Consider the following 11,736-nt stretch of genomic DNA (forward strand, 5'->3'; position numbering starts at 1 on the left):
AGAAGGGTTGCAGTAGTGCCTTCTGCCCATTTCCCTTTTTTTATCCACGCTGGTCTGACTGCAAGCCTAATCACAACTTCCTGTTCCGATACAGCTGTCACATCATTGTAAGTGTGAATAGAAATACAGTGGTATCTCGGGTTACATACACTTCAGGTTACATACGCTTCAGGTTACAGACTCTGCTAACCCAGAAATAGTACCTTGGGTTAAGAACTTTGCTTCAGGATGAGAACAGAAATCGTGCTCCGGTGGTGCAGCAGCAGCAGGAGGCCCCATTAGCTAAAGTGGTGCTTCAGGTTAAGAACAATTTCAGGTTAAGAACGGACCTCCATAACGAATTAAGTACTTAACCCGAGGTACCACTGTAGGAAAGAAGTCAAATCCCAGTGCTGTGCAAGTGAAATAAAAAGGAATAAGTTTGTGGATCTAAATTTCCCTTTCACATCTACTCTTGTAGACACTACAGTGTGGAGAATTTCAGTCTGGCTGAAGATGCTTAAGAAAGGGGATTACTGGAATGAGATGAGGTCAAGATCTTGGCTATTGCAAACCTAGCTCCTGTGTTGCTGTATGCCTAATAAACTGAATGAAACAATGGTTCTACTTGCTGCAAAAGAATATCAAATCCTACTTCCCGAATTGTCTCAAGTCCTTGGGTGATATTTCTAACTTTTAAAAGGGCAGATAATCTCTAGGTACCAGTAAGTATGCATTTGCTCTCTTTCTTTAATCACAATTCACCCTCTGTTGAAGTAGAATTTTGCCCTTAGCCTTTACAGGGGGCATGAAAAAAGGAGGGTGTTTATCACTTACAGAGAATGTCACTAGGCCGTAGTCTTTAAAGCTACCTTTAAAAGTACGGTAGATATTATCTCTGAATAACAGGTTATTGCAAAATAACTCTTAATTAAGTTCTTTGCCCTTTCCTTTCCTTTTTTTTTTTAAAAAGTCTTTAATTGTTTTGTTTTTCCTTTGCTCCAAAGAAATAAAAAGTAACTGAGGATGAACAAAGTATTTCAGGATTTTTTTTATATAAAGTGAGAAGTTCGAAAGGTTTGCTGCAGTTGTTGTTGTTGCTGCTGCTGCTGCTGCTGTTGTTGTTGTTGTTGTTGTTTTTAAGGAAATTTTACTCATGGTGCTGTTTACCAGAAGCATATCTAGGATGTTATCAGAAACTACTGTTTCAGGCTTCATGTACGCTACATTTTATTCTAGAATCAATGAAGAATGAGTACTTGTTTTTAATACGTAAAATCTAGATCTGTTGCATATGTTTTTGCCCTGATAAGCGCTTCTTGAAAAACTGGTTTCATTCCAAATATAAAAGTTCATTGCATGTTGATTCCACATTACTCCAGTGTGTCCATTTGAAAACAAAGGTAGGCTCTCCCAGCAATGGAGGCAGTATCCACACCTGCGCAGTGATGTTGTGCGTGGGTGTATACACCAAGATAGCAATCACCACTTCCTTCTTTGCTCACCTGGGGCATGCGCAAGGAGGAAAAAGCCATAGATAACCTAATCAAGGAGAGGATTTTCAAATGCATATCAAGTAGCTACACCATCCTTGTGGACAGCAGGATCTACGAAAAACCTAGATTGAAAGCAGCATGTTGAGGACGAGTATTAATGATTCCAGATTGAGAAAAACATCTCTGATACCAATCGGTTTGTGTGTACAGTATTCAGCCTCATACTCACTACTTCCCTGCAACGCTGCAACCCCATAGTCGCCTTTGACTGTACTTAACTGTCCAGGGGTTTACCTTTACCTTTACCTTTTTCCCCCCTGAATGGAAAACGTTTGATTTGAGCTTTGAATCCAAACCAAGCGATCCTGATGGGGAGCTCCGTAGTGCAGCTGATTCCAGTGGGTCTCCCTGTCAGCTCTGACTCACAGAAAGCACCACATTTTTAGTTGTTACCTGCTTTGGGCTTTTGAATGGATGGAAGCAGAGAGGCCCTCTTCTTGACACCCTTCATGGAGATCTCTTAGTGACTCCCTTACAGCTCAAAATATCCACTTATAATGAATCTATAACCCAATATCTGTTGAGGGATGATACTCCCAAAACTAAAAAGATTGTTTCGGGATACTTAGCTGAGATTTTTAAAGCTAAAGTTGTCTGGTTTATTCAGTGGTGGTTACCGAGCCTTTTATATATTGTATGTGTTTGGATTATTAATGTATTTGGATGACTTTGTATGATTTTATTATTTAAACTTATGCCAATAAAGGTTAAAAAAAAATCAGAGAAGCTGCTTAGGCAGAGGAATCTTACACAAGTGGAGCTCTGATTTTGGCCATTTCTTCCCTCCGCCATTGCAGCATTGTATGACTATGATTATGAAAGCGCCCCAGATCCTTCAGAAAGGCTTGGCGATGCATAAGAAGGAAAGGGCAACTCATGGAAGGCAACTGTTTGAAGCAGGGAGATTTTGCATCTGTGAAGCTTTGCTGTATTTTGGAAACCTGATACCTTCATGGACAGAAAAGGATCTCTGTACATTCAGTCACTTTCCATGAGTTGTAAGGCGATTAAAATTATTATTATTATTCACTTGTTTCTCCTAACAAGTTGCAAGAGAGCATCTGGAAATTATTGATATCTCTGGTTGAGCTTCCTCAGATACTAATTTAGTACTAGAAAAGGTCCGTTATTTATTATTTGGCTTGGGAAAATGGATAGCACTTTGTTTTTTAGAACCTTAAAGGACAAGCGGTCGCATCCCATGCAATTAATACACCATATAGTAGAACAATGGATGTTCTTATTGGCTGCATAGATAATGGATATGCTGGGTGGGTGTGTTATTGATCACAGAAAAAAATATGCTGTCAAATGATGCAAAGAAGTCCAAGCTGATGAATGCATGCAAACCTTGCTTCTCACTTTACAAAAATAAAATCTGATAAGACAACTGACAGTATTGACAGGAACAAGGAATGGGAGAGGTAGGGGGAGCCTATATGTCAGAATGACTAATGGCTGACATGGATTTGTTAAGAAGAAAGTGTGCTAAACTAACTTGGCTTCCTTTGACAAAGTACCTGGTTTGGTAGACAAGGGAACTACAATTGAATGTTTTAGTTTTAGTTTTGATCTAGTTTCATATGAGATCCTCCAAAGAAAGCTTGATAAATGTGAACTAGAAAGAACAACTGTAAAATAGATACACCACTAGAAGAAAAACCAATTAATGTAAAAAGGTACCAAGCAAGAGTGTGCCAGGGTCACTCTGTTCAATATTACCTGGTCCCTGGTCCCGAGGATCCTGGTCTGAATATATTCCTGTAAGATGTGCCTCTGTTCAGCAGTCTTTCATCTTAGAATATGATACCTGTGGGAAGAAAAGTCAAAACCCTCCCAGCAACACAATAAAGAATTTAACTCAATGTGACAAAACCTTTCCTCTCAGCAAAAAGCCTTCGGGAAAGCACCAACTATATTCACCTAATATATGTACTTATAGTCTGCTCTTCTCCACCAATCTATCACAATATAGGTTGCAGTTTAATGCCTCAAATAAAGCCATGTAAACCTCATCATCAAACAGCCAACATAAAAATAATCTTAAACAGCAATCAAGGCTAACAGCAGCACTGTAACAGGAGCCATCCAGATTTCATCCTCTAACGCCAAAGCTAATGCCCCATAGCTTTAATTTAGGAGTCCCATAAGTATTTTGCCCTTTCTCCAAGGGTTTGCCCATTTTTATCCTCACAACATTCCCGTTAAGTAGATTGCAATGAAAGATGGTATAATACCATCAACTACCGTATTGGCCCGAATATAAGCCACACTTGACTATAAATCGCACCTTTAAAATTCAAGGGGGGGTGGGGGAGAGAAAAAAAGACCATACCCAAATATAAGCTGCTCCCTTAAAATTCCAGAGGCACTCACACCTGTTCCGTTTTACCATATGTCTGTTTCAGCAGTGATATCATAAAAGCCAATTTTTGTAAGGTCGCAACTTCAAGCCGCGCTTTAACTTTTCACAGTAGGAATTTGGAAAAAAAGTGAGGCTTATATTCAGGCCAATACGGTATTATTACAGTCAAAGCTTGGTTTTCGAATGTCTCGGCTGCCAATTGCCAAAAACCCAGAAGTGAATGCTTCCATTTTCAAAACGTGCCTCGGAAGTCAAACGGCTTCCAAGGTGTGTTTCTCAATTTTCCCCATTGAACTTGCTGACAGCTCTTTGATCCTCCATTTTCAAACATTTCAGAAGTCAAATAGACTTCCGGAATGAATTTTGTTAAAAAACCAAGGTTCCACTGTATGATGAAAACTCAATATGCTTATTCTTACCTGAAATTTTTCCCGCAGCAGAAAGCTGAGGGTTTTTCCTATTTTCTCCTCTGGGTTGTGATCCTACTTCTAGTGGCCCCGTTGGACCAAGGAGACAATTTCAAATCCCCATTTAGCTATGAAGCTCGCTGGGTGGCCTTGGGCAAGTTACTATCTAGCTCAAAGAACTGTGAGCTGTGTGCCCCAGTAAAGTCCTTGGAGGAAGAGTTATACAAACATGATCAATAAATAAATAACATCTTTTAGCATCGCTCTGAGAAAGGAAGATAGCATACATCACAGGGGTTTATATGCTGAGTTACTACTGCAAACACAAGACAAAAGAGATGAAGTGCTACAGTTTTGTCTTTGCTGGGTGACCTCTAATTGTGAAAGCATAAAACCAAAGGCAGCAGTACTGTCACATCAGCTCCTTCCTGCAAAAATGCAATTCTTCTTTGCATTTTTGGAAATGCCCCTGTTTACACTCTCATATTAAAATTTTCCCATTCTGCAGTACACAATTTGCTGAGAATACAGATTTATTTTTAATTTACTAGTAAGCCATGAAGTACTTCAGTTCATTTAGTTGACTCTTGGGATCCCTTCCAACTCTACAGTTCTATTGTTCTGTGATTATATAATCATAGGTAGGGAAACATGAGTAAGTGCTACAGGAGAGGCCTGCCCAAGGAGAAGGTTTTGGACAACTTATGGAAGGAGTCTAGCATCTCTATTTTACACCAGAGATGCAGAAGAAAAAGAAGAAGAAGAAGAGTTTGGATTTGATATCCCGCTTTATCACTACCCGAAGGAGTCTTAAAGCAGCTAACATTCCCCTTTCCCTTCCTCCCCCACAACAAACACTCTGTGAGGTGAGCGGGGCTGAGAGACTTCAGAGAAGTGTGACTAGCCCAAGGTCACCCAGCAGCTGCATGTGGAGGAGTGGAGACTCGAACCCGGGTCCCAAGATTAGGAATCTACCGCTCTTAACCACTACACCAAACTGGCTCCCTGCAGCCCTCCAGATGTTGTTGGACTGCCCCTGCCATTATCCCGGACTACTGGACATGTTGGCTGGGACTGATGGGAATTGGAGTCCTCATCCTCGCTCTACATCCATGCTTCAAAACATGTGTGCCCTTACAAAAGCTCAACATATGTAGCTCAAAATAAGCCCTTCACCACACTAGATCGGACCAAATCAAATCCACCAAGCAAACAGGTAAATCCATTGAACTCTGGGGATAGATGACCTGAACATTCTTAGCTCTCATATTTCAGGACAGCAGAGACAAGGAGCAGTCTCTAGAATTCCTGGTTATCATTAGACATTACCCTTGTTTCTGAAGATTGTTTCAACTAGATGTGAAAAGAAAGCAATCAAAGCAGCAATATAAAATATTAAGCTTTTTTTTTGTTGAATAGCTGGAACAGAGACCAACTGAAATGTTACATTACTTATTTACTGTAAGTCTAACCAGGATGTTCCCTATTGCCACAATAAAAACTGTGCTGTCCGCCTGCTGAATCCATACATGAGAGGCATCTGTCTCTGAAGAAGCACATTTTTTTCCTACTGAAGCTAAACATTTTGTACAAGCTCAGTGAAAAAATAGGCCAGAAAGCATCAAAGCTTTAAAGCCCCTCTCCCGAGATAGAATATTTATTTATTTCTTATATGCTATAGTAAAGGTTAATAATGAAGTTCTTACAACACAGCAGAGCAAAAGAAAGAAGTGAAATCATACACCATGTGCTTCGTTTATGTAACAACGGGAAGCTAGGCTATATGGGCCCATATTTTTCATTGTATTACTCATTCAAAAAAACAGCACATAAAGGCCACGTTTTGTATACATCTGCCATCTTTTCTAAGTTGAGCATGATTTGCAAGCTTAGACATAACAGCAACATCCTTGAGTGCATGTGAAAGGATTACCCCCTCCCAAGGGTATGATGGAGCTGTGTGCAGATGGTCTCTCAAGATTCTCCATCCTATTTGGGGACAGAGGGACCAAGGCTTCTATTTCACCAAATTTCTTCTCCAGCAGGGGAACGGAAACCAGCGATAATCACTCTCTTCTTCCTCCAGCAGGAGTCACTGCTGGATTGGAGCCCCTTCTGTCACTGGAAAGAATTATTCCATTCACGGAAGGGCATGACTGGATCCAAGCCATATTTTTCAGATTCACTTCACAATGTTTGCTAATAGCAGAGCTCAACTAAAATATATGAAAAAAGTGTTTGGGTTTCTGTAAACCTTCTTGGGTTTATAGGAGTCAGGCACCACTTATACATTATGTTAAAATAATTTTCTTTTTAACTTATACTTTATAAATTATTTGGATCTTTTCCTCTGTAGTCTGGAATCCTCACCTTGAATCTGTTGCCTTATATTCTTGACACATTTTGAATTAAAATTAAAATGTTGTTATTAACATTTTCCTTGGTAATGGTGTCCAAGACATTAAAAACATTTTGAAAATGTACTGGATGAACTGGTATCGCTCCTTGAAACATGGCAAAATGTCAATTTCATGGGATTTTTCTTTGGTGGGAAGGATTTCAAATGTATTTTAAGAGTCTTTTTTCAGTGGGTTGTAAGTACTGTTCTTTTAGGAATAAAGCTTTGAGCATTTAGAAGACCTCGTCACAATCTTAAACGCTATTTTAGCTGAACAGCAGTGTGAGAACCCGAAATTATCTAGTGCACTGGGATCAATATCAAGCAATATTTCTCTTTGAAATAAATTTAGTCTGACAGAAAGGAGTAAGAGCAATGTAAGGAAACTGAGACCCTAGCTAAAGAGCTGGATATAGAAATTCCCTGTAAAGCAGTACAAATTAGTTGATGTCACTAGAGCAAGAAAACCATAGTGACAGAGTAAAATGTTATCTAGGTTCCAGAATACTTTATTATCACCACCGTAGGTCACTAAGCTTCACAAGCTATATCCATCAAGTTTGATAGCAATTTATAAGCTAACAATGGGAGCTGGAGAGTGCTTTAGTGTGCTAGCCATTTTCGGAGACACCTGGGTTCAAACATGGTTTAGGACATGAATGAAACAGGATTGCTGATCTCAGCCTGCTCTCTAGTGGACAGTGTTACACAAAACGAGCATGGGAATAAGAAGAATCGCAAGATAGAAATGTGGGGAATTGTGGGGAAAGCAACAGTGATTTGAAAACCATTCCAGTGCGCAGCAGGGGTTTTGTTTTAGGTGTTGTTCCATATTAGGCTATATCACAAGGAACGCTTACAGAATTTTGTTTTAGTTGATGCTGAAATAATGGGTTGTACAGAATGCTAAGTAGGAGATTCTGTTACTAAAACAGAGATTCCATAGGGGCGGCAATGTCACTAAAAGAAGATGGTGGACTGACCTGAGAGCTTCCTTTTCTGCCACATTAAAAATAGAAGAGTTTCTAAAATTAGACAAGAGAACAGCAACTACACAACCCTGAGAGAGAGAGCGCGTGCAGCAAGGTTCGTTTCTGTTCCAAAGCAGAACCTAAAATCACATTTTGGAGCAAGGGAAAACATGAGGCAACACTACTGGAAGAAGACAGCAGCTGCACAGTGGTGTACAAAGCTGCTACACTTTTAAAGGAGGAGAATGTATTTAATTAAGAAATGATTACATTTATGCTCATTGCAGCTAGGCTAGAGGTAGACAGACAGTAGAAAGCTGCTACTGACTTTATCTGGATTTGTGGGATCAGCAACTTTGGGATATTGCACTTTTAGAGAAACTGAAAGAGCAACATCTCCTGTCTTCAAGAACGGCAGAGGCGACGTGGCATTGTTTTTGATGTCTGGTGTTTTACTGTGGTTTTATAATTTGTTGAAGCCACCCAGAGTGGCTGGGGCAACCCAGTCAGATGGGTGGCATATAAATAATAAATTATAATAATTATTATTATTACTAGGGAAATGGAACACATTTGAAGCCACCAACCACTCATGGACAACAGCGGAAGATACTTTAGATCAGGCTTTGCCAAGCTGGTACCCTCCTGATGTTTTAGACTGTAGTTCCCATCAGCTCAACCAAAAAACAGGGGAGCCCCTTGACTGCCCAATCAATTGGAGTGGAAGGGGGCAAGTGGGTGGCCCCAGATCCAGGAGCTGCTTTTCTACAGCGCACAGCCATAGGAAACCTCTTAGATAGGGTACCTGCACATTTTGCCTCATAACTTTTCTCCTAGGAGGACTCTTGTTTTAAATGGCCATCACAGGCATCATGGCACCCAGACTGGACTAGAATATAAGCTCATGCATAGTATTGTGAAGCTAATGGCTAGGATACAAGCTCATGCATTGTAAGGTACACAGGAAGACTTGATCCACTTCAGAGTTACCTTCTAAAGCTCTGGTAAGAATGAACAAATAAGCACTCGCTGGGTTGTAATCCTGCACCAATGTATCAAAACCAACCATAACAGAAAGTTAGGATTCAATGCCACACCTTAAAAAGTATATTACAGAGCTGGAAATAGAGAAGAAAAAAGCAACCATAATGATCAAAAGTCACTTACTGTAAGGTTTAAACCTTCGGGTCTATTTCATTTAGAAAAAGGTGAGTGAGGGGGGACATGATAGAGGTTATAAGCTGGTGTGTGCTATGGAGAAAGTGGAAAGAGAGATTTCCTCCTCTCATATAACACTAGAACTACGTTATCCAATGAAGCTGAACGCTGGACGATTCAGGACAAACAAAAGAAAAGAATTCATACAATGTATAGTTAAATATGGATTTTGCAACCGCAAGGTGTATGATGGCCATCAAGTTGGATGGTTTTCATAGTGGATTTGACATATTCATGGAGGATAAAGTTATTAATGGCTTCTAATCATGGTAGCTTCTGGATCAGAGGCAGCCAATGGCAGCAGAACAACAGTGGAAGAGTGTTGTTGTGCTCATGTCTTGCTTGTGGGCTTCCCATGGGCATCAGCTAGGGGGAAAGGGTGCTGGACTAGATAGGCCCTGCTTATATTCCATTGCAGTTTGTTTGTTCTTCAGATATTGCCAGGGAGTGGAGATGTCAAATGCAGGATGGGAAGTTGCAATTCTCTCTGTGTCTGTGGGTTCAGGGACTCCCCTATCACATGTGCAACAGGTCAGCGTAAAACATGAGATCAATGTGAAAATCATGCACTTTCCATTGCAGAGTCATAGCCTGAAGAGTTCAAGAGACCACAGCCAGATACCCAACTAGGGCACCGCAGACACAATTGGGCAGCAGTGTCACAGACTCCATGCAGTACTGCTACATTGGCAAAATGTTCTGGATTAATTTATTCCCATGGTGCACTGCCACAAGTTGTGATATTCTTCCAGTATGGCAAGCCAAACCTCCCCTATCAGAAATACAGCTTCAAAAGAATGTGAAACATGCATTTAAATTTCAACCTGTGATATTGGCCGAGGCAATTTACCAAGAAAGTATAAGCTTTTGCAGCTTGTCAGTTTCTGACCTGACGATGAAAGATTATATATCTGGAAATGAGATACAGATGATATGAGAACTATGGCTCATGTGAGCTCATGCTTTTAGCCTTGAAGCCTGAAGCTGAAAGGAATATTAATAAAGCCATATGTCTTTTTGCTAATTGTCCAATAAAAAAGATCTGCTAATGTAAGACAATTTTTGATGGATGTCATGTTCTATTGCCAGCTGGCACCAGCCGTAATCCTTTAAAAAATATTTTCTTCCTCTTTTCTTATGAAAATTCCCCGGCAATAATGATCTACAAAAAGAAAGGAGGAAGATGGATGTGCTGCTACAAACTGAAATGAATGGGAGAAGAGAGAAGTGTTTGATGCGGGCCTTGCATTTTTCTAAAATGAGTTTCACATCAGCATTGTTTAAGTTCTTATAAAAGGCAGCATTATGGCAGCATAAAAATATAACAAAATTTAATATTATATATTAATAAAAGATGCTTATGAAGTTTGAGATATGAAAAAAACCAACCTTCCAGCTTTTGACTGGCTATTAGCAACGTGAAATAAAAACACGCTTGTGACATTTTCCATATACTTACAGTGCAGGCAACTTTTGATTTTCCAAAAGAGGTATAAATCAGTTAAGGGAGCTAGTTGTTAATGTCAGGATTAGCTTTTCAAATGAAGACACTAAAACTGAAAACTTGACTATTCTCTTCAGGAAAATACTTTGATCATGGAGGCCTCAAAGGAATGTTGAATGGTTAACAGCATGATCCTATGCATACCCTGTTTTCCCGAAAGTAAGACCCCCCCCCCCCCCCGAAAATAAGACCTACTTCCAGTTTTGCCTCTCGCTGTAATATCAGGCATTCAAAGAAAATAAGACCTCCCCGATAATAAGGCCTCCCCCGAACATAAGGCCTCCCCGGAATATGTGTACCGTATTCTTCTTCGTGGAAAAATAAGACATCCCCTGAAAATAAGACCTAGCGCATCTTTGGGAGCAAAAATTAATATAAGACACTGTCTTATTTTCAGGGAAACAGGGTATTTATTCAGAGTGCAAGTCCAACTGTGTTCAATAGGGTTTACTCCCAGGTAAGCATGTGTAGGATTGCAGCCTGAGTTGGTATGCACCAACAAATGTAATACTGCCAAGATCAGTATTGAGATCTGCCACTAGCTACTGTGATTAGAGGTGAAAACAGAAAGGAATGGACAGATGCAGAGCACAAACATCAGGGATTTCTGACATACATTTCGTTCTTCTACACTAATTCAAATGTAACATTGTGGGAATTCCATAAAACCATGTAATCCACTTTCATCACCTTAGCTGCTAGCAGGCTGTACAGCAAGGTGAACAGGTTGCTGGTAGCACAAATGAAACATCTGGCCAGCATGAAAAGAGATTAAAGAAACCGAAGACCTGGGAAAGAAACAGGAATTGGGCGGGGGGGGGGAGTATTTGTAAATTTTGCTGTAGTAATGATTTTGTGGTATGCCATGCCACCATGGCACCCTTTTTGGAGCTGGTGCCAAAGCACTTTCTCGAAATTCAAAATGTGCCTGCTCATTTAATAAGGTTTGTGTCCCTGTGGTACAGCTTTTTTTTACTTCAGGCTGCTTGTGGAACCTGGAAGGTCACATATTTTAATAATAATCCCCCCAACAACAAATTAATGCCCATAAGAAAGCTGACAAGTCAGGGTTCTAGCCAACTAACATAGTAATTTTAAAAGCAGAGCTTCACAAGTACACTGAAATAAACCTAAAGTATTATAAATCATTTTATCCAGTGTAAGTAATGTACTTCTGATTCTGCAGTTTGGTGCGCTTGAGTCTAGGAAAGTTGGTTCTGCTTCAGACTCTTGTAACCACAGTGGGGTTTTGCCAGGCAAGTTTCCTAATCAAGTTGTTGGTTGAAGAATGAGGCATAAGTACATTATTTCTTGTATCAAATATTTTATCATTTTTGT

This window comes from Podarcis tiliguerta (assembly GCF_965153285.1).
Source record: "Podarcis tiliguerta genome assembly, chromosome: 9".
NCBI classification, from domain to species: Eukaryota; Metazoa; Chordata; class Lepidosauria; order Squamata; family Lacertidae; genus Podarcis; species Podarcis tiliguerta.